The 20,945-nt window shown below is 42.3% G+C and overlaps 1 protein-coding gene across 2 annotated transcripts in view; it reads left to right on the top strand.

The window, feature by feature from the left end:
- Positions 1 to 5,972: 5,972 nt before the first annotated feature.
- The window catches only part of FAM110B (family with sequence similarity 110 member B), a 113,385-nt gene continuing 98,412 nt past the window's right edge, over positions 5,973 to 20,945 (top strand). For both annotated transcript variants that reach the window (XM_066180927.1, XM_066180954.1), the window contains exon 1: positions 5,973 to 6,096. The gene's annotated coding sequence lies outside the window, so the exon portion shown is untranslated. The remainder of the gene's footprint in view (positions 6,097 to 20,945) is intronic.

Below are 20,945 nucleotides of genomic sequence, written 5' to 3'. Positions count from 1 at the left end.
TTACACTCAGCAATTTTGACCCCTTTCAAATTTTCTAAGTCCTGGGATTTAAGGGAGAAAGCCAAGCAACAGACTCCTGGCGTCATTCTCTGCTAGTGTTTGCTGTGCGCTATAGGATCTGCTAGATCTTTCTTATCTCCCCTTCTTATCCAGACTTCTCTGATAGTATCACTTCCCATGCTGGCTTGATGAACTGAGAAGAAACGCCTGCCCCAGTGTTTGAGAGCTGTGCAACAGCCAGAGTGCTGCAGGCTGATGTGAGCACAGAAGTAGGGTGGGGGCTTTTTCCACGGATGAATTATGATCCGCAGTTTAGTGTCATCACATTTTCTATCTGTTACTGATTCTCTTGCTAGTGCCATTCCCTAATGTGGTCATGAGTGTGTTCCTACATTCCTCTGGTACAATACTGAGAAATGTGATGCTCTGTGGTTTTAGTTCCTGTAATGAGAACAAGACAGGTCTCCTCACGTACAAAATTTGTAATTATACAAGACTATATCATGCTACTGGCAACTAATTATAATTCTCCGTTGAAATGACATTACTTTATTACACATCATTAACATAAAATGTCAAAACTAGCATGATAGTTGCTTTCACACAAAAAATGAGCCTACTTCTCTAAGTGAAGGTAACAAAATTGCAGCAATTTTAGTATCAGTATTTTAATATATTATAGTTAATGTGGTATGGTCAGAAGTTTTTCCGTATAAAAATCATAAAAAGGGAATTCTCCTTTAAAAAAATGTCAGTGACTATCAATTTTGTCCTCTGCATTTATTATGCATATTAAATAAAATTCAAAAAACATTAAATGTCAAAGATGAGGGGGTTGAACTTATACATAAGTTCATATTTTGCTATATATGCTTAGAGCACAGGGTACACATTACAACTAATTTACTCTCCTCTACCACTGAATAAGTGATATTACTATCATATTGCATACAGTTAAACTGAGACAAGGAATTGAATTCCTTCTGGCCAGACAGTAAGCAAAATGCTGGTGCTGGGATGAGGGCACAGGAATCTCTGGAGCAGGCTGAATATCAGGATACAACATTTATTTCTCATTTACCTCCCAGGTTTGAATGTTTCTAAACTAGATAATAAATATCCTTCTTCATCAAGGATCTGTAGGAGACACTGGTGAAATCAAGCCACAGTTGGCAAGGTACCTACCAGTTCCTTGACAATATTAGGATGTTGGTAACATATAAAACTGATGTGAGGGTAGAATTCCCTTGGCAGCACACTAAATATGCCGCTAGTCACATAACCAATGAGTATAATTTGCAAATGTGTATGGAGAATCAGTCTTGACAGTTTTGTTTACAAAGGCAGGCAGCTATTTGCTGATAAGAGATCTGACATGCTATTCATCTTGCTGCTACTAAGCCAAAGGGATTGCAACTATGATAACAAACTGTTAGATTTGATTGTTGGAATGCTTATGCAATGTTAGTAATAAAGGGTGTTTAAAAGCATATCTCATTTGTTCTTGGGCAATCATATGGTATTTCTTATAATAATTTTCCTGGGACTCTTAAAAGGACAAGCTAATTAAAGAAAAGATATCTGTCTGGCTCAGCTTTAATGGGTCTGTGTTCTCTAAGTAGGTGTATGTAGGAAACAGGAGCAGACGTCTCTTTATTTCTCTGCTTGCACGGGTTGAGGCAGGATGTCAAGTGACACAGTCATGGCCTCACATCTTTCAGTTCCTTCATTTTGGCTGGCGTTGTGTCCACACACCTTCCAAAAATGGAAAATAAACAGCCCTAAAGATAGGACAAGGGTAATGTCTCTAAACTGAAAGAGGATAGGTTTAGATTAGATAAGGAAGAGATTCTTCACTATGAGGGTGGTGAAACACTGGAACAGGCTCCTATACCTGAAAATTTTCAAGGCCAGGTTGGACTGGGCTCTGAGTAACCTTGTCTACTGGAAGGTGTCCCTGCTTATGGTAGCGGGGCTGGAACTGGATGGCCTTAAGTATCACTTCCAACATAAACCATTACATGATTCCAAGCAGTGCTGAGACCTTCAAGAAGCTGAGAAAGGAGGTTTCTGGCTTGTTTCTCTTTCTTACTGAGCACCAGGAAGAATGGGTCAGCGTGACTAACACCTCTCCTTTGTCATCAGACCCCTGCTTCAAACAATACCGAAAAACCACTTTTCCCAGCACTCCTCAATACCTGCACCATTTATAGCCTGAGTAACACGTTGCTCACACATTTTCTTACAAAGCTTATGATCAAAGTAAAAACCCCCAAAACTTATCCAATACTCTCCAGAGCAAATACAGGACCAGAGAATTCAGCCATGTTTTTGTGAAATGTTGTTCACTGTGCTTTGTTGAATGTGTACATGCAACTCAGTAATGCGCAGACATGGGCTGATTCAGCTGTGATGCCTAAAGTAGTGTTTTGTCTGGCCATCTCACTCCCACCTCAGCAGGCACTGCTGGGCTGGATCATCTGAGCAAGCACACCAGGTAGACCATCCGAGTTTGTGCACATGCCTCACTAATGGATTTAACCAAGGCTGAATACACTAAAATACTTGGTGAGGGAATAGCTGCTGCAGGTTACAGCTTGGTCAGCTGAGCTTGTATCTGACCCCAGCTCACACCTCCTGGTCAGCAGACTCGAGAGAATATTTACAAGGATAAATATTATACACCGTTACAGGGGTATCAGCAGCTAGGAAGGCTGCACCACTCAGTACTTGAGTTGCTGTGGCTTATTCAGCCTGAGTGCTGCAGTAATTCAGGCAGCAGTCGGCATTTTTTAATGTATTTGAGCACATACACATAAGTCCACACACGGAAGACATATCAGAACTCCAAACTTTCCACAGCAGGGATTTTAGAGCTAACAAGTGGAAAATGAGTGGCTTTGTTCTGTCATTCTTACAGCTACAGGTGACTTTGTGAATAGCGTATACTGTGCCAAACTACAACTGAAATTCTCTTTGAATGCAAGCAGGCCTTAGGTTTAGCAGCAGCTGTGAGATGGAGACTTACTATTAATGGCAGATTCAAGTAGCGTGAACAGTAACGAGGCTCTGTTTAAGGTGGACACAGCTTGTCTGCATTAGAACAGGACCTTGAGAACCTGCCTTAATTAACATGATTTTAAGTGGTGTCAGCTGTTTCTGAGTAAATCTATTGATTAGAGCAACAAATGCTTTATTCTTGGTCTTACAAGAATATGGATTTAGGAAGAGAGCTATGAGAAATAGGTGGGGTTTTAGTTTTTTTTATCTCAAAACCTTTTGAAAGATGTGAGATATTTTAATGGACTGAGAGGATTAATACATTTTTTAATAATCTGTTATTTGGAAAGTACAAAGACGAAATCCGTCTGGAATGTGATAATTTTATGTCCATGTCTAGGGGTTCTTGACTTAGTTCCAGACAACACAATTTCTTATTCACAGTTTTTTACTTCTATTTAGCTGCCTCATTAAGTGAATTTATTCAGATACATGCATGTTTATAAAATTATTTTCTTGACTTAGATATGATTTATAAATCAGGGGTTATAGTGTTTTAAAATACAAAGGTTTGTGTACGAGGATAATGATTTAACGTACCCTTAAACGTCATTTAGGGCCAGGGTGCTGGTTTCATTAAAGGGATCTGGCAGGTGATAAAATCCATGGGTGCTCATGATGAGCTTAAGGCTGTAGCTTGCCTTGCAGTGGGAGGACCTTTCACCACTGCTTCAATGAATTGGTCATCTGTTTGAGGTTTCTCTCACTAATCTTGACAGTGAGAAAAAAGATCATATTTTAGTAGCTATATTAAAATGTGAGGCATTAATTGTATTATTCTATACTTCTTCCCAGAGGCAGCAGCTGCACAGTGTGGCATAATTTAAATAAGCTATTCATCATCTGATGCCTGGGTGTAAACAACTTACCAGGTAGTAGTGTAAGAAACAACTCCATAGCTCTTGTTTTGTCAGAAAGGGCACAACAGAACTGCTATACACACATCTAGGCTTTAGCAAACATCTGTGTATTGATCTGAAGTTAAAACATTGATAAGCCTCTGTTTTGACTGGGAATTGGGAAATTTGCTGACCAGAATAGGTCATCTAATTTCACATTACAGTTGCATTTACTCACTCCTCCCCTTACTATATACATCCAGACTAAAGAATGAAGGGCACAATGCACATCCTGTAAAAGTTAGCCACAAGAGGTGGGATGCCTGTGGATTGAACATGTGACAAATGACTATGCCGTTGTGTGGCAGAGGCTCCATTCAGCACACGCTGCAGGGCTGATGGTTGGCTTCTGGCCCTAGTGGATAATGCAGCAAGCAGATCTCAACAGCACCTAGGATGTTTCTTACACCTCTAGCACACCGGCTTTATTTAAGGCTGACTGATGTCTTAGGCAGGCTTCTTCATGGTTTCTACACTGTTTTGCATTTTCAGACTTTTTACCCCCAAGTACATAATTTTTTAATTTTAAGATAAAACAAAAAATTATTGCCCCTACAATACAGCTACAGGAGTAAAGGTTCAAATTCACATACTTTTCATTCCCTTTTTCTGATGCAGCTATGCTAACATGTGCAGGAAGCAGAAGGTCCGTGTGGGTAATGTGGAAGAGCTCACATGCCACAGGTTCCCCTCCTTCCTCACATACTTCATGGACCATGCAGAAAATTTCTAGCTAATAGCTAGGGGAACTGATAAATCATCTGTTTCATTGGAGCACAAAAATGCAACATGGTCTAGTACTAAACCTGAGGAGCTGGCTTAGCATCTAAAGCCCTGTGCTATTCTGCCCCTCTTAGTCTGGGAAGCAGAACTCTGAATAGTGAGAGCTCCCAAGTGGGATCTTTTAACTGCTGGGGCTTAATGAACATTATGTGAAAAGACCTTTTTTAAGTAGGCTGCTTAGAGTTTACTCCCGGTTTTAACAACTCTAGGGTAGTCTAGTTTTGTTGCTGCGTTCTTAAAAGTCCACTTGTAGATATACAGTGACTGCTCATTCCACCTGTATGCAAACGACTAAAGTATCCTTCAGAGGTCTCACACAAGGGCATTTCTGTCAGTCTCTTCGAAGTTAGATGTGAATCAGGGGAAATTCTCCCCCTTCTACTGTTTTGACTGGCATGACAACATTGCACGTGTCGACTTCACGTACCTGAACTGAATGACTAAATCGGTAAGCTTGGAGGAGATATTTGGGATGAGCACTAAAGTACTGTAAAAAAGATTTAAAAAAACCAAAAAAACAAAACAGAAAACAAACAAAAAAAACCCAAAACAAAAACAAACCAAAAAACTTTGAGAAAGGTACCTTAATTGGACATGTAGATCAATAAGCAAATGAGCAGCTACGTTTGAAAGATCTGTGACCTACCACAGACAATGGGGTAAAGGTGTATCTGAAATTCGTTTTTCAATGCTTCTTGGTTGCTGCCAAGCACAGAATACTAAGATACCAATCTTCGCGATGCCATCTACCCTGAGCAATAAAAAAACCCACCCTTAATTTAACAGGAGTCACCAGTCAGCTCCTGAGGCATAAACAGGCAGCTGAAGCACCGCGCGTAGGCTGACTTTAGCGCTGGATGCCGAGCAGCGTTTGGCACAGGTGGAGGAGTTTTCATCACAGACCCAAATTAACTCCGGTGAAGTTGCTCCGCGCCTGCCAGCGCCGAAGGAACAATCTCCGTGCGGGAGAAGCGCCCAGCGTGCCGCCCGCCCCTCCCGGCGCCGCTCGGCCGAACAAAGGCGGCAGCGGCGGGTCCCCTTTGTGCGGCGCTGCCCGGGGAAGGGGCGAGCCCAGCGCCCGCCCGAAGCTCCCCGCGCCGCCGGCCCGGCCCTGCCCGGCTCGGCTCGGCAGCGCGGCGGGAGGAAGCCCCAACTGCGCGGCGGGCGGGCGGCTGCCAGCGGCCCGGGCCCGCCCCCGGCCCGGTCTCCTCCTCTCCGCCGCCGATCCTCCGCCCCCTCCGCCTTCTGCTCGCGGCGGCGGCGGCGGCGTTCTCGGCCCCGGCTCCTCGCGCTTCCCCGCGGCTCCGTCTCGCTCCTCTCCGGGGCTCCCCGGGGCGCCGCGCTGGCCAGGACGGTAAGGGCGAGGTGCGGCGCCGGCTCGGGGCTGGACGCGGCTCCGTCCCGCGGCTCCCCCGCTGGCTGGGGACGGCCCCGGGAGCGGGGGCGGGCGGGACCCCCCGCTACCGGCCCTGGCGGGTGTCCGGCGAAGGGGCTGCGGCGCCGCGCTGCCCCGGGGACGGGCGGGGGGCTCGCCCCAGCCGGGGGCTGCAGCAGGAGCCGCCCAGCCCTGCCCTGCCTAGCCCAGCCACGCTGCCGGGGGTCTGCGGGCGGGCGGCTCCGGGCGGGGACTGAGCGCAGCCCCGTGGGGTGGGTGCCGCGGGTGGTGCCCTGGCCGAGCCGGCTTACCCCCCCGCCTCTGGGGCGGCGGCTCCGGCCCCCAGCCCGCGAGCGGGTTCGCGGCGGAGCGGGTAGGGCGGTCTGGCTCCTCTGAAACGTCTCGCTAAATGGCAGGGGAAAACATATGGCCCAGGAGAAAGGCGCTGGAAGCGATAGCTGTTGGACTCCTCCGAGTTATTTCCCCGAGTCGGTGCGAAGTGAGAACTTCCTCCCGGGATGCCCTTTCGGTGGGATGCGGGGCTGAGCACATGGCTGCCTCCCCTGGGTCTGCCCCGCGTCTGTCACAGCACCGCCTGCCAAGGGGCCTGCCGGTGCCTGCTCTCCTTTCCGAGTGCTAATCTGACCTCAAGAAAACTTTAGCTGGGCGAGGGAAGGAGGCTGCTCCAAAAGGTAATTTACTTAAACGCGCTGGGTTTTTTTCCTGCTCGTCCTCCTTCCCTCGCTCAGGCCAGGCGTCTGTGAAAAGGAGGGAAAGCAATGGGATTATTTGTGTCTAAGGGTCCAATATATATGGCAGCTGATAGTTCAGAGAAGGAGGTTAAAACTTGCAAAGACCTGGTACAGGCAAATTAACACCTCCAGTGAATCGTAGAGTTTACTTTTTAAGCTTGAATTTCATGGTCCTTTGCATGTTGATTCTTCCATTTTAAAGTCTCTAGGTACTCCGATATTTAAGGATGAAGCATCTTCTTTGTGCTTGCAATGACAATGCTGTTGCATTTTGTAAACATTAGGACAACTTTTATCTTTAATGTAGACCTTTTTATCACTCATCTGTACTGAACTGTACTAAATACTTGTACTGTTTGTAAATCTGGTGCTGATTTGTTGGGTGGCTTTGCAAAGGTCACTTCAGTTCATCCAATACAGGCTTTTTTCTGCAAAATGCCTGTATTGATTTAACGTGGTACAGGGTCAGACTTGGCATTCATAAATTATTTCACATTTGTACTTGTGTGCTGTGAGAGCCATGCTTTATAAAGCAGCAATTCCTTAGTTGTGCCTTAAAGCCTACTGGCAGATCTTGGTGTGTGGTGTACAGGAGGTATGCAGCTTTATGGGCATCTAATGTTAAGTGTCCTACTTATTAAAAATGTTGAGAGCTCTAAAAGGGTCAGTGTAATCCATACCACACATGTGCTCAACTGACCTAGAATTAACAGGATAGAACACTTTTAAGCACTTCTGGAGTGAAAGGTAGGATGCTGTTTCCTCGTGCATGGCTAACAGTGACCTGCTTTTTCGAGGTATCCAGTGCCATGCTCCCCAGTTTGGAGGGTGACAGACCACACACCCCACTGCTGGAAGGGCTTGGCTTAAACTGGTGAGTCTGGTCCTGAGGGCAGAAGGCACCAGCAGCCTGGAGGTGCTCCATGGGGAGATAAACACGATGGTGTTGTTGGCCAAGGGAGGTGGGTGCAGAGACCACTGTTGATCCTTCGTGGACGGTGGGCAGCCCTTGCCTCAGTGTTGGAGCTGGCAGAACTGTGCACCCTCTCAGGGCCCCCATTTCATGTGGGTTAGTAACTTTGCATGTCAGTTGATATTTCATGCTGCGGTACTGAGTTTCCCCTCTGGGTTTCAGGAGGGAGCAGGCAGGTGCCTGAGCTCAGCCGCCTAGGTGCAGGCATACCAGGAATGTGGTGATAAGTGTGATTTACTGCCTCAATGGGACTGATAGCCTGTGCCAGCAAGTTCACTCTGCTGCACAGAAGGCCTGGACTGCCTTTGTGCCGCTGCATCAATATTAAGCAAATTGGATCACAAGCTAAAGTTAAGAGGGAAACCATGTTTTCCAGGTTCACATAGAGATCATTCACTGTCACTTTGCCAGAGACGCTCTTCCTATGTTGTAGCAGTTGGCCACCTGCACCCTTCTTTGCCCCTCTTAGGCTTGTGGTGACCATGTTGAAGATTCGGTTGTCACAGTTAGTATAGGTGCAGTCTTCCACTGGGTAGGAGATGGTGTTCTGTTAAAGGTTCATGCTTCTGTTTCAAAATCTGGAGATCTAAGGTTGATTTACTGAGGTGAAACTCAGTCAAATTATGGGACACAAGTTTGCAAGCGTGTTTTGATTGCTCGGAGCTACAGAGCTCATTTTGGATAGTGTGCTAGTGTGTCAAGGGAAGGTGTTTCTCAAATGCGCTTTGTAAGTATGTTTCCCAGTGCTGACTAGTTAAGTTAGAAGTCAGTACACTGAATTATCATAGGGTAGATTTTGGCCATTAATTGCAGTGGAATGCAGAGTAAATGAAGGCTTCTGTTTACAGCCTGCCCAGAACTAGAGGGTGTATCTTTAAATTCTGGAACATCTCTGGTCTCTCACTGGCTGACAATATGTCTTGTTTTCTGCTGCTAGATTACGGTTCCCTTCCACAAGGCCTTAAGCACATGTGTTGATCAGCCACAAGTTAATAATTTCAAATTAAACTGAAGGGTAAGTATATGTCAACTACAAAGTGTTTTTCTTTCAAGGAAGCTTTATTTTAGTAGGGCAAGTTCTGAGAATTTAGAAGAACTAGTTTGTGTTGTCCACGGAGCTAAAGGCCTGTATGAGTTGGAGGTTTAAATTAAAAAAAAAAAATAAAAAAAGCTTGGACTGTCTTAAGTGAAAAGTACAATAGCTGCTTGGAAACTGCATTTTAAGGAGGGGGAAAAGCTTGCCAAGTGGGGCTGTGGATCTTGCTGTGAGAATAAGATACTGCAAGTTACCAGAAAACCTAAAAGGAATGAAGTAAAGGAGGGAATTGTTTGTTGGAGAACAAAAACTGCAGGGATAGCATGTCAACTGCCAAAAGCTAGAGGATGAAGAAATTTAAGATGAAGAAGGGGGAAAAAAATAAAAAGAGCAGGGGAAGAGAATTTGGCTATGATGTTGTGAGCACCAGGCTGCATGAAAAATGCTTGATGCCTCTAAAATTAGCAGTTCTTGTTTTAGTTGTTTAGTGTTAGATATCCATGAGGATTTGAAAGATAGGATGCCAAATGGAAATAACTGGAATAAATATCTTACAGCTGCTCCCAGTCAAACTAAGTCTAAGGGTCTCTGCTTTTGGGCTCTGAAAGAGCTGGTGCAGGGCACTGGAGCCAGGTTAAAAAGTAGGATTGGGTGTTATCTGTTAGGCTGAAGGTAGCAATTGTGATAGCAAGATTGCGAAAGATGTGCAGTTCCATTTGTTTTAAAAGGAGAAGAGAATGATATCTTGACACCTTTTACTCTGGTCACAATAGAATTCAAAAGATTTAGAATAAGTTTGGAATGGAAGAAGTAATTAAGTATACAAAGCTAAGTGGAAAACAGGATAAAATGCATCGTGTATTTGCCACAATTAGGTCATGGGAGACGAAAGTCATATTATTATTGGTTAAATACTGAATGTCCTAGACAACAGGAGAAGAAGGCTTCAGTTCCATGTATGTACACCAAAAATAACTAAATTGGAAGTGTGAGGCTTAGCTAAAAGTCTCTTGAAGGAGAAATTACGAGTTTGCCTGCCTGAATAAAGGAAGTATTCATGCCCTGCATCAGTGTTAGTGGGGACCCGGTCTCTTTACTTCTCTGCACTGAGGTAAACTACATGAGAAGGATGGTTGCTGATGAGACAGAGTTGGGAAACTGTAGTCAGCACCGAGGTGGGTTGGATTATTGCACAGGAAGAATTGAATGTCTGTGATGACTGAAACAATAGGAATGACAGGAAGTTAAATAGCTCTAAAAGCAAATCACTCTACTGAGTGATTGTTAGCAACACATCTGCTATCAGCTGGCAAGTCATCCCTTAAAACAGGTTTGTAGGAAAAAGCCTGATTGCCATAGTCAAACGGGGATGACTCTTACTTGATACTGACCATGAAATGGGAGCAAATGTGGTGCTCAGGAAGAGCTCTTCAGTGAAGATAGACAAGTTATTAGGCAAGGCATGAGGGTGACTTTGTGTCAAATACTGTACATAGTTCTGGGAACTTATGTACAGAAAATATTAAATCCTAGTGGAACGTGTAGATGGACATCCAAGCTGCAAAGAGCATGTATTGTGAACAGTCTGGAATTAGATGAGAGACCAAAACTTAAACTACTCTGGCTTTTGTGTCTTAGTAATGGTAGAGATGGGAGATAGCAGCTGCTTAGAAATTCCCTGGGGCAAATTCTTGGAGGAGAGGAAGGGTCATAAACTGAAGATTCATCTGTGATTTTGGGTTAAAAACTTGATGTACAGAAGGGTAATTTGATGAGTGAACACAAGAGTAATGTATGTGGGGAATTCAAAAGGAGTTTCCTTACTGTCAGATTTTGGATGCCTTTCTAGCTCTGTGTATCCTGAGCCTCAGCTAAGCATCAAAGTTTGCATGTGACTGTTCAGGACTCAAGCAGTTCACGTAACTGAAGCTACCATATTTTATGCTTTAGTATTCACAGTTAATCAACAGAAATAGAAGTCACTTCAGTAAAGGAGGTGTGATGAGCAGAAGCACTTATTTTTTGGGAACGTGTGTTGTGTAGTCACATGATGGATGGAATTTATAGCAAGTAAAAACACTTATCTATGACATTAGCAGCTGTTTTGTTCTCTTTTTAGTGCATAATGGAGTGGAATGAAGCTGATCTCATAAAATATTGAAGATAACCACAAATTCATATGTGTGGGGCAGAAAATGCATAAATGGACGTGCAGGCTGGAGGTCAGGTTGGCTGACTTGCACCCATAAATAAATAAAAGGGTTATGCTCTCCTGTCGGGTGAGTGCCCGTCTTTATCCTCTGCCTGATTTCATGTTCTCTGGTCTTAGGCTGTGCTCCCAGGAGTAGGAGACTGTCTGAGAAGGGCCTTGGGCAGAGCCTTGTGCAGCAGATGAAGTGCAGAGCTGTTGAAGACCCACGGTGGGGGCTCCCAGCTGGTGGGATGTGTGCTTGTCTGTGGCTTTGTTTGCAGTACCTGGCCCAGGTGTTGGTGCTGAGCCAATGTGACCTAACCACTGGGAAGAAATTGAGGTATGAGGTGTGCCAGTTGAGACACTTTCTCTAGTGACAGTGTTGAAGACTTGGCTGGTACACAGTGAGGAGACATGTGCCCCAATGAAAATGCAAAGATGGCACATGTGGTTTGAAGGCTATGCCATGTTGACTTTGTTTGATCTTTGCTATAGCATCAGTCTCTGTCTGTTTATAAGCTGTCCTGTGGCTGGCCTGCATATGCCCAGTGAAACTTCTGGAAGTTTTGAGATGACTTCAAAAAGAAAAATGAATATGTCACCTGTGTGAATGTATTTTGAGAAGAACCATTGAAAAAATAAGGTGCTTTGAGTGTTTTGGTACATCAAAGTGAGATCAGTATCTTGATATTGCTTTATGACTATTTGTTTTGAATTTATAAGGCAAGTGTCTTACTTCCTTAGAAATAATCCAGTTGCAAACTCCCTTCCAGTGTAGTTTATTAAAAAATCTGAACTGTTGAATTTTAGGTTTTTGCTCTAAATGCCTGTGCATTTTTCGCTTTGAAGAGGAGGTAGGTAATGAACTCAATGTGTCAGCATGCCCTATAGGAAGTAATTGTGAAAAGATTGTGTTGAGCCATCAGAAGAATAATTAAACAATCCCAGGGAAAATAGAAGTTATTGTCCTGGTAGCTTTTAGCACGCTTTATTAGGCTGTTAGCTTACTTTTTAATTGACTGCTATTGCCCTGTTATACAAGTGTTGGGTGTATAGTTAAAAAAGATGAAAGTAGGGCTGTGCTGGGCCTTATGACATCTTTCACTTGACAGCCTTCAAGTCCCAAATATTAATGGATGAAGTGGAAAAGTTATTTCATGTTTACAAGGGAGAGAGTCAACCTAAATTCAAACAGTCTTCAGCAAATCAAAGAGCAGAGCACTTGTGTCCTGATGCTTTGCTGTGTTCTTTAAAAACAAAAATCACTCAAATAACTTCCTGTTACAATTTGAGGTCTTGGAAAAGTCTGCATTAAGAAATGGGAGGAAATGTTTTAAGACTTTATTGTACAGGGAAGATAATAATAGAGTTAAGTACTGTCTGAGTCGTATTCTTCATCCAGTGCTTGTCCACAGTATTAGACAAGTCTGGTTTAAGTAACTACCTAAATTCATGAGTGGACCCAGACCTTTGGATTTGTAATGACCTTTGTATGTTGTCTCTCTCTATTTGACAAGTTAATCTGCGCATGCTACTACTTGGGAGGTCAGGCAACCACAAGGAAACTGTTACTGATGTATGCGTGTTCATATAGAGATATATGCAGTTTAAATTAGGATGGAGGAGAATCATTTAAGTAATGCTTGGGTGGAACACTTTTGAGACAATGGTGATGATGATAATATGCATTTTATTTGTGCTTTATTTCATATATATAAGACTTAATGTTGCTGTGATATGTTTGTCAATCTGTTATTTGTCTTGCTGTCTAACTCCAGTGGCTTTAGACCATTTTTAAAATCTTACTTAAGAACCTTTTGTCATGTCTCATGCAGCCACATAGTTCAAGACTATATTTTGAAAAATTCATATTTATCACTAACATTTATAAATTGCTCATGTAAGTACAAGTAAGTAACATGATACATTCTTTGTGCCTCTTGTATTTAAGTGCAAGATTCTTATTATCTGTGTTGTTTTGCCTTTCTGAGCTGCAGTATTACTGAATTTTATTACTGTTGGATTGTCCCAGTGTGTTAGTTCAGGTGTTGAATGATAATTGCAGTGAATGTCAGTCCTGAATGAATTTAAATGGTAGGCAGTGTGAATGGGACTTCATGGTTTGCTTTTTTGCTCCATTTGGATAGATGGTATTTTGTCACTGAGGATCACTTGTGTTTATCTCTCTACATAACAAAACTTGATACAATATGTAAGGTATGTAGAGACTTACTGATAAATCAGTTCATTTTATTGATTACAATCTGCTAATCAGAAACTAGAACTGTAATTCTATAATGTGATTTCTGCAATGTGTTTGTACAAATGCTTGGGGAGTATTGCAGATGTGAAAGTCGACTTTTTCAGATTTCCTGCAAGGCCTCCATGCATGCTTTACTGAAGGATTTCATGTGTTCTAGTTAATTTTGTCTTTATTGTTGCTGTGCTGCCTCCATCTTGCACAGTTTTCTGTGCAAGTTTGGGGTTTCCTCCTTTTGTAATATTGGGTCCTACTTCCTGCAAATGAAATGATGCTTATTAGGTTGAGCTTCAGAACTTCTAGCTGAAGTGAATCCCCCAAATCTCTGCATATTTAAAACCACAGATTTCAGATCTTTCCCCCTCGTGCCCCTTTCTTTCTGTTTGATAGACTGTGAGGAAAGAGACACTCTCATGAAACATTGCATATAAGAATGCACAGTGCTCTCTTTAATTTGGAGAGAAATGTTGTTTTCCTGCCATCTTTGCTGTAGTCATTTGAGGTGTTCACTTGTGACTGAAATAAACGAATTTGTTTATTTAGAAAATAAATCTTGATTTGTTTTCTGATGGCCTGTTTGTTATAGCAAATTTGTGCTATCACAAATCTTTTTCGGACTGAGAATTCTTTTTTTTTTTCCCCCTGTTTAATTGAGACATGATCAGTATCATTTCTCTCTTCCTTTCCTCTCAATCTCCCTTAAACCAAAACAAACCCTTCAGTCCTTAAACAAAAGTGTCTTTGTTTTTACATTTGTTTTATGAAATTGCTTGAATCCTTTGGGAAAAGCTTTCCTCTCACAGGAAGAGAGGAAGAAAACCCCCCACCCTTCTAAAGCCAAAAACAGCAAGCCTGCTACCAGACATTACTTTGTTTTGCTATCTGAATAGTAGCAGATTGCATTAAAAAAGCAATTTCTCATCTTAATGAATGAAAAGTGCAATTGCAGAAATGCACACAAATGGACAAATTATTTTCACTCAGCAAATGGAAATTTGGTTGTATTCAGGGCAATAGTTTGCCGCCTGCCTTTCTGGGAGCTTCTTCGCATTGTTGCTGTTGGGAGTGAAATTTTAAATGGGTATTTCGCAGTTCTGAGAGGTGGGACCATCAACTGCTCTTTGACATTTCTGATTTTATTTTATTTTTTGAGACTATTTATTCCTAGAAGTCTCTTAGCTCTACAGCTTCATTCCATTCTGATGCAGTGGCCCCCAATGGTGAAGCCATCCATCCTGGCGTACTAGGCAGTTGTGTGACCTAGAAACCTGGAAACTGGCAGCAAACATGACTTAAATGAGAGATTGGACCAGAAAGACAAAGAATTACATGAAATATCACCCTGCTAGTTTGTCTGCATAGGCTTTATCCAGAATATCTACTGAAGAACAGAAGTGCTGATGAGCTAGAACAAGATTATCATAGCAGACTTTCTCCCAAATGTAATAAAAATGTAAAATTGGGTCAGTGGCCTACTATTCTTGATCACCTGTATTATTATTATGCAGGCTGAAGGGATCAAAAATGAAGAAAAATTTTCTGAGTAAATGCTGAATGTGAATGAAAAAATAAGGAGACCTCCCTTAACACCAGGAAGTAAGGGCTTATCTTCTGAAGAGTGAAAAATCAGATGCTGGGCTAAAAGAATTGATATGAAACTGTCCTAGAGGACCCCTTTGAAAGCATTCTATGGAGAATTAGGTGTATGGTGGCCTCCCTGGGTTCCATTGGCACCTCGCATTTTAAGCAGCTCTTGAGTTTTGCCTGACGTTCCCTCTGTTGGTGCCCTGCATTGCTACTGTCCCTCTTCTGTCCCCAAAGCCCATGCAGTGTCAACTTAATAGCTCATGCTGGGCCTTCATGTGTGTGCAGCCTGTGCAGTCATGGTGATTTGGATACTGTGCACCCATAAAATAGCTGTGTCCTCATGACTGACTTATCCATAGTGTCCTGGTAAAACCTGCATGTCATTTTGTGGGCTTACTTTTTATATCCTAAGCTTGCAGTTACACCTGCTTGTGCTTCCAGTGCCTGGGAAGAGAACTGTGTGCTTTGTAGCGCCTTCTGGAGTAGCATCCATACCTCTCATAAACAGGCATGTGCCGAGATGATTATACAGATGTTCATCTTATGTCTGAAACATTTTTAAGTGCTCTTCATGAAGACTAGACCAGAGAAATTATAGGCTTTGGAGAGATAGAAGCTGAATTAACTTGTGCTTCGCTGGCTAAGCTGCATTAACGTTTTCATTACTTCATTGGCCTAAAATGCAGTAGGAAAAAGCTGTAAGGAGAGGCCCTGTTCCCCAGCTATGCTGAATTTAATAAAATATAGGATTTCTACTTCTAAACTTTCATTATCCAAGAACCTCTATGAACGTATCAAATGATGCTGTTTAGATTGTTGCAATCAACTAATTTGATTTCCCTATTACTTCTGGATGACTGTTACTGAAAAGATTTTTCTTTTTTTGGTAAGGTGCCTTGCCCCAGTATGAAATCAGATCCTCACACTCCACCTCCTATATATATTTTACTAGATTGTGTAGGCTGTGCTACTGAGCCAGAGAGGAATATTTGTCTCCTGTGCTGTTGTTGTGGTCAAGGCTAATCAAATGCTACTAGTGCCAGTAAGGCTTGCTTTACTGATGAATAGCAGGATGGTGCTATGTATTTTGCTCAGAGGGGGTCAACATAGATGCTGAGTAGAGGAGCTGCCCACCTGTCAGATCCGTGCTCACTCTCGCAGTAGCCTTTGTTTGAGTTTGCTGTGTGCCCAGAACACTTTCCCTGAAAACACTGTTCCCTGTAGGTGTTGCAGCTGACCTGGGACAACAAGGTGCAGACTGGAAGGACAAAGGCTGTTATCCAGAAAGCCCTTGCAGTGGATGATGTGGTTAGTATTGCAGCTCTGCAAGCCAGAGGCTGTCACCTGTTGCTGCAGGTTCAAGCCCGGAGGAATTGTTGTACGAGTTGGACATGAAGCCAGGGAGGCAGCTTGTATTATGTAGATGTGACACAGATACTGTCAAATGCACAGTTGCCTGCTGTGAGGTTCCAGTCTTTCTCCTACATCTTTCCCATGTCTCGAACTTCTACTAATTTGAAGCTGAACTTCTAATGAGAAGCAAAAAACCCCTGTTCTTTAATCAGTGTGATTTGCTTTCATGGAATACTTCATTCAACTTAGTGCAAATTGTGAAAGCCATGTTATATTTGAAAATTGTGTCAGCTGTTCTTGACATTGAACCAGACAGAAGAGTGCTGACAATCCCCATGAAGTCTGGCTTCAGTGAAGTGGAATTTAGTACCGTAATATACTGAGATAAAAGAAGCAATAAAATAGTTCTCCACGTAGTCCTTTTTGCATTACTGTTCTGGAGTTGCAGCTGTGGGTTTCCCATTGTTTCCTTAATACCTTTCCCTTCTTAATAGGCAATATATAGAATACCAAACTCCTAAAATTCACTTATTTATTATATAAAGTGTTATTAGAATAACTGGTATGTTGGAGTGGATATAATGGCCTCTTGTTCTACTGTAGAACAGTCACATGAGCACAAGTTCTTTCTTTCTTTCTTTCTTTCTTTCTTTCTTTCTTTGAAGTTGTTTTGCAGAGTTACACAGAAATGCAGATTTTTCTCAAGTCAATGTCAGAACTCACTTTTTTGTTATTGCAAAGATTTCAGTCTCTGACAAGATAAACAGAACTGAGGTGACGTATATCTTGTTCACCAAGTTGAACAGCTCTTACAATTTTTTTCCATGATCAACTAACTCATTGACATGGCAATTAATAAAAGTGTAAATGAGAATGTCGAACTCTGTGGTCACTGCCCTGTTAACTTCACTGTCACTTATAGTGAGTGCTCTCCAAGGGTAAGAAAGAGGCAGAGCTTGGATATGGAGGAGGGAATTAGAGTGTCAGAGTATGGCTGTTAACTGTGGATTCTGTGCTTTGTACCTCTGAAGGCTTCTGACAGTGAAAGGAGTGTGCTATTAGGTTGTTGTCCAGTTTCTCTTTTTTTTTTTTAAATATTATGATATCTCTGATCACAAATTCACAGACTGGCAGCATAAAGTATAGGAGAACTTCTTTTCCCTGATGAGAAATTACAGAACATACCTGCTTATATGTTCTCAGTTACACGATGGTTTTTCTTTTAACCAATTCTCTTCTGACTTGGGAAGAAAGTTCCTCATGAGAAGAGATGTATTCTACATGGAAAGCATGCACAAAGTTTTCAGATGATTTAAAAGCACATTTCAAGACAGATCAGAGTTACCTTGATTTATATATTTGATCTTCAGCCTGACTACGTACAAAATGTAAAGTGAAATAAAATTAAGATGTCTGGTTTATTATGTTGTCTACTCATAAAATGCATCTAAGTGCTCACAAGGGAAAATTTTCTTGGGAAAATGATTAAAATGAAGTACCGCCTTACTGTCTCTTACTTTTCTGTTGTCTTAATTTTTTTTTTATTTTTTTTTTCCTTCTAACAGTGCCTAGGATGTGTATTTGAGCTAACCATTAATGCTTCATTTTTGATGTCTGTAGTACCTTTACCTGTATGCTAATGTATGTAGATGAACAGGCCGGGACTTGACCTATATAATACAAGTGCCTTAATTTACTCCTCTGTACATTCCTGGGTGTGGGCATTTAAATATAAAAGGAAAAGAAAAGATGAGCTGGTTCCTGGTACAGTAATTCTAACTGGAGACTGATACTTGTGATAGGAGGGCAGTTATCAAAATAGCCACCATCTGATGCTGGTTTTTCCCCATTGCTGCTGTAAAGGCAGCTTGTGGAGATTCATCTGCAGCCGGGCAGAGGCCAAGGGCGTGCTTGGGCAGAGTCATTCCTCAGTCTCCCATTCCATCTTGATGGCAAGGATGCATGTGTTGGGCTTGTCCTGGCAGCAGGGTGCACCTTGCAGCTGTGCTTCTTGATGATCTGGGGAAGAGGCAGCCCCTGGAAGGCCCAGAGTCTCCCTGCTGTGCCGCAAGTTCAGACTTCCTGCAGGTGCCCATGGGACACAGCCTGGCCTGCTTCTTCCCTGGATTAGGGCATGGCTGACCTTGGGGTTGGATCATAGCATCTACCTGGCCATCCCTCCTGAATCCTTTGGTGTCTCATCTCTGGTTAAGTGATGGGCACTTAATAGGAGAACCACACATGATTGGATGCTATGCCAGGAATTCAGCTGTGCAGAGCACTCGCAGATCATAGTTGAGATTTTGCATCTTAAATAGAGAGAAATAACAAATCCTTCACATGAAAGAGTATGAGAATACGCAAAAGAACATTTCCCGGAAAGCATGCATGCATGAGATGGGGAAAAGGAGTTGATCTGGTTTCTGATTTGTGCCATTAACTGTGGCATCTGCAACATTCCTTAACAGTCGAGAAACTGTTATGTGGATGTCTGCAGGTAGTCTTGAGTCATCTTGGAGACAGAAGACTGAATCCTCCTCTCTATCCCTTGGTGTTCTTTCTGTGACATGATGGTGTCCACATGTGTCCACATACAAATAATATTCTTTGTTAAAACTCCTGAATGTTTCTGTGGGGACCTGATCTTCTAGATGAGCTTTCCCTTTCTGCAGCTGGTTTGGAATGAATCTGAGGAAACAGTTCCAGTACATGGTCTGCATCCAAAGGAGAAGCGTTGCTCCTCTGAGGACTGTTAGGTATGGTAGGAACGTAGTCCTTAGCAGGAGGGCTGGGCTCAAACTCTTGCCCTGCCCTGTGCTTTGAGAGGTTGTCCTTGAATTCTGGGCTACAGCATTGCTCCCCCACATCCCCTGAAAGGTGCTGAACAGACTGGTGACAAGGCAGACTGAGGTGGGCACCCAGTGAAATGTATTTCCCAGGTGCTTCTCTCAGGTTCTCCTAAAATTCCTGAAATGCTCTTACGTTTATCTTCCTGTCAATCCTCAGAGCTGGATTGTCTGGAAATAGTTATTTTCTTGTAGAAGCTCTTGCTGATGGTATAAGATAGCTTGGCAGCATCTGTGAGAAAATAGTTATGTGAGGAAGAGGTTATTTTGAGATTTTTGTCTTAACTGGAAAAGTACCAAAAGCTGGGAAGTGCAAAATACATGTGGGGTTTTTTTTCCCCCCTGAAATTTCACACCACTTTTCAAAATAAATTCATCTGCCTTTAAGTGGGTGAGTCTTTGCTCAAAAGTAGTGATTCCCAAATGTTCATATTTGAGCCAAGAATAAAATCTCTTTTTATGCAATCTCTTCAGACCCTGCCTTTGAGAAAGAAAGAAAGAATTTAGTCTTCTTTTAGAGACTTTATTCTCTTTATAGAACATAATGAGTTTGCTTTTCAAAGGAAAAACTGCGAATTGGAGTGAAGGGGCTCTGTTGTATCTTGGCTTGATTTTATGCAGGATAAAGCTGTTTAGTATTTAATACAGTAAACTGTTTAAAAGGATAAGTTATATAATTACCATGAACTTTTAAAAAATGATTAGTATTAGTACTTGATTGTCAGTCAAGGCTGTGGCTTTGTAAGTAGGGAAATGGTTGCAGATATAGTCAGAGCTTTTTAAGATTTTTTTCCCCCTTTCTTTTTGTTTATCCTTATTTGCATATCTTTGCATAAAGATGTAAACATCTTTAGTTTGGAAGCTGAAATGCTATTTTGTTTCTCCAAGTATCTTTTAGTATCAGCTCAGTGAGTTCCAGTTTTTAGGAGCTTGTTGACTTGCCTCTGACACTTTCTTCATAGTCAGATATGGCAGCTGATGTCTGAGGGCTTTAAAATAATAATGAATGCCATAAAATTCTTGGTTTACTTAGTGATGTGATCCTGTGGCTTGATTTCAAATGAGCAAACATCCGTATGGTGTACGGGAATAAGTAAGTTGTCCCTTGCTCTCTGGTACCTGTTGCTGGACTGCAGCTGACTCTTTAGGCAATAAAAGAACGTAGTGGTAGAGTATGAAGTGGTATGAAAGCACTCCTGATGGCAATCATCTTGTCATGTATGCTTGAGGGACAGGGTCAGAAAGTAGCCTGCAAGCATTTCCACTTCAGAGTGTTGAATTGTGGTTTTATTATTGTCGGTATTTGGCTAATAATGGGGAAAGAGTTGAATCCAGTTTATAAGTACAGTTCACCAAGTTCAGTTCTATTCCACTTCAAGAGAATGTAAGCATTACCATTTGCTTACCAAATGTAAGCAAAATGTCTCTTGCTCCATTAGTACTTAAACTTTTGTAGCAAAATGACTTAGGCCTGAAAGCAATAGCTTTGGTCTCAGAGGCAAACAGATGCTTCTCTAAGCTGCTGCACTGGAAAGTGTATTGGTCTCTGGCTCTCTTTTTATTGTACTCTATGCTAAACTTATAATCGCAGGATTTCGAAACCCTTCCCCATGCACTTTTTAGTAGTGACCCAAGCTTTCCGTGATACAAAATGAACCTGTGGACTTGAGAATGTTTATTTAGCTCCCAGGTGCACCAGAAGAGATCCCAGATATAATTCCTGAGGTCCCAAGCCCAGCCAGAAGTTTCCTCCTGCAGCACCTAATGTTGTAGTACAAAAGTATCAGAAAAGGTTGTGTGAAGCAAAAGGAAATAATATTTAAGGATTAG

This window comes from Chamaea fasciata, unplaced genomic scaffold (genome assembly GCF_029207755.1).
Source record: "Chamaea fasciata isolate MVZ Bird 193981 ecotype frontalis unplaced genomic scaffold, bChaFas1.0.hap1 SCAF_1, whole genome shotgun sequence".
Taxonomy (NCBI): Eukaryota; Metazoa; Chordata; class Aves; order Passeriformes; family Sylviidae; genus Chamaea; species Chamaea fasciata.
Note: the sequence above shows the minus strand (reverse complement) of the source record. Positions and strands in the feature narration are given on the sequence as shown.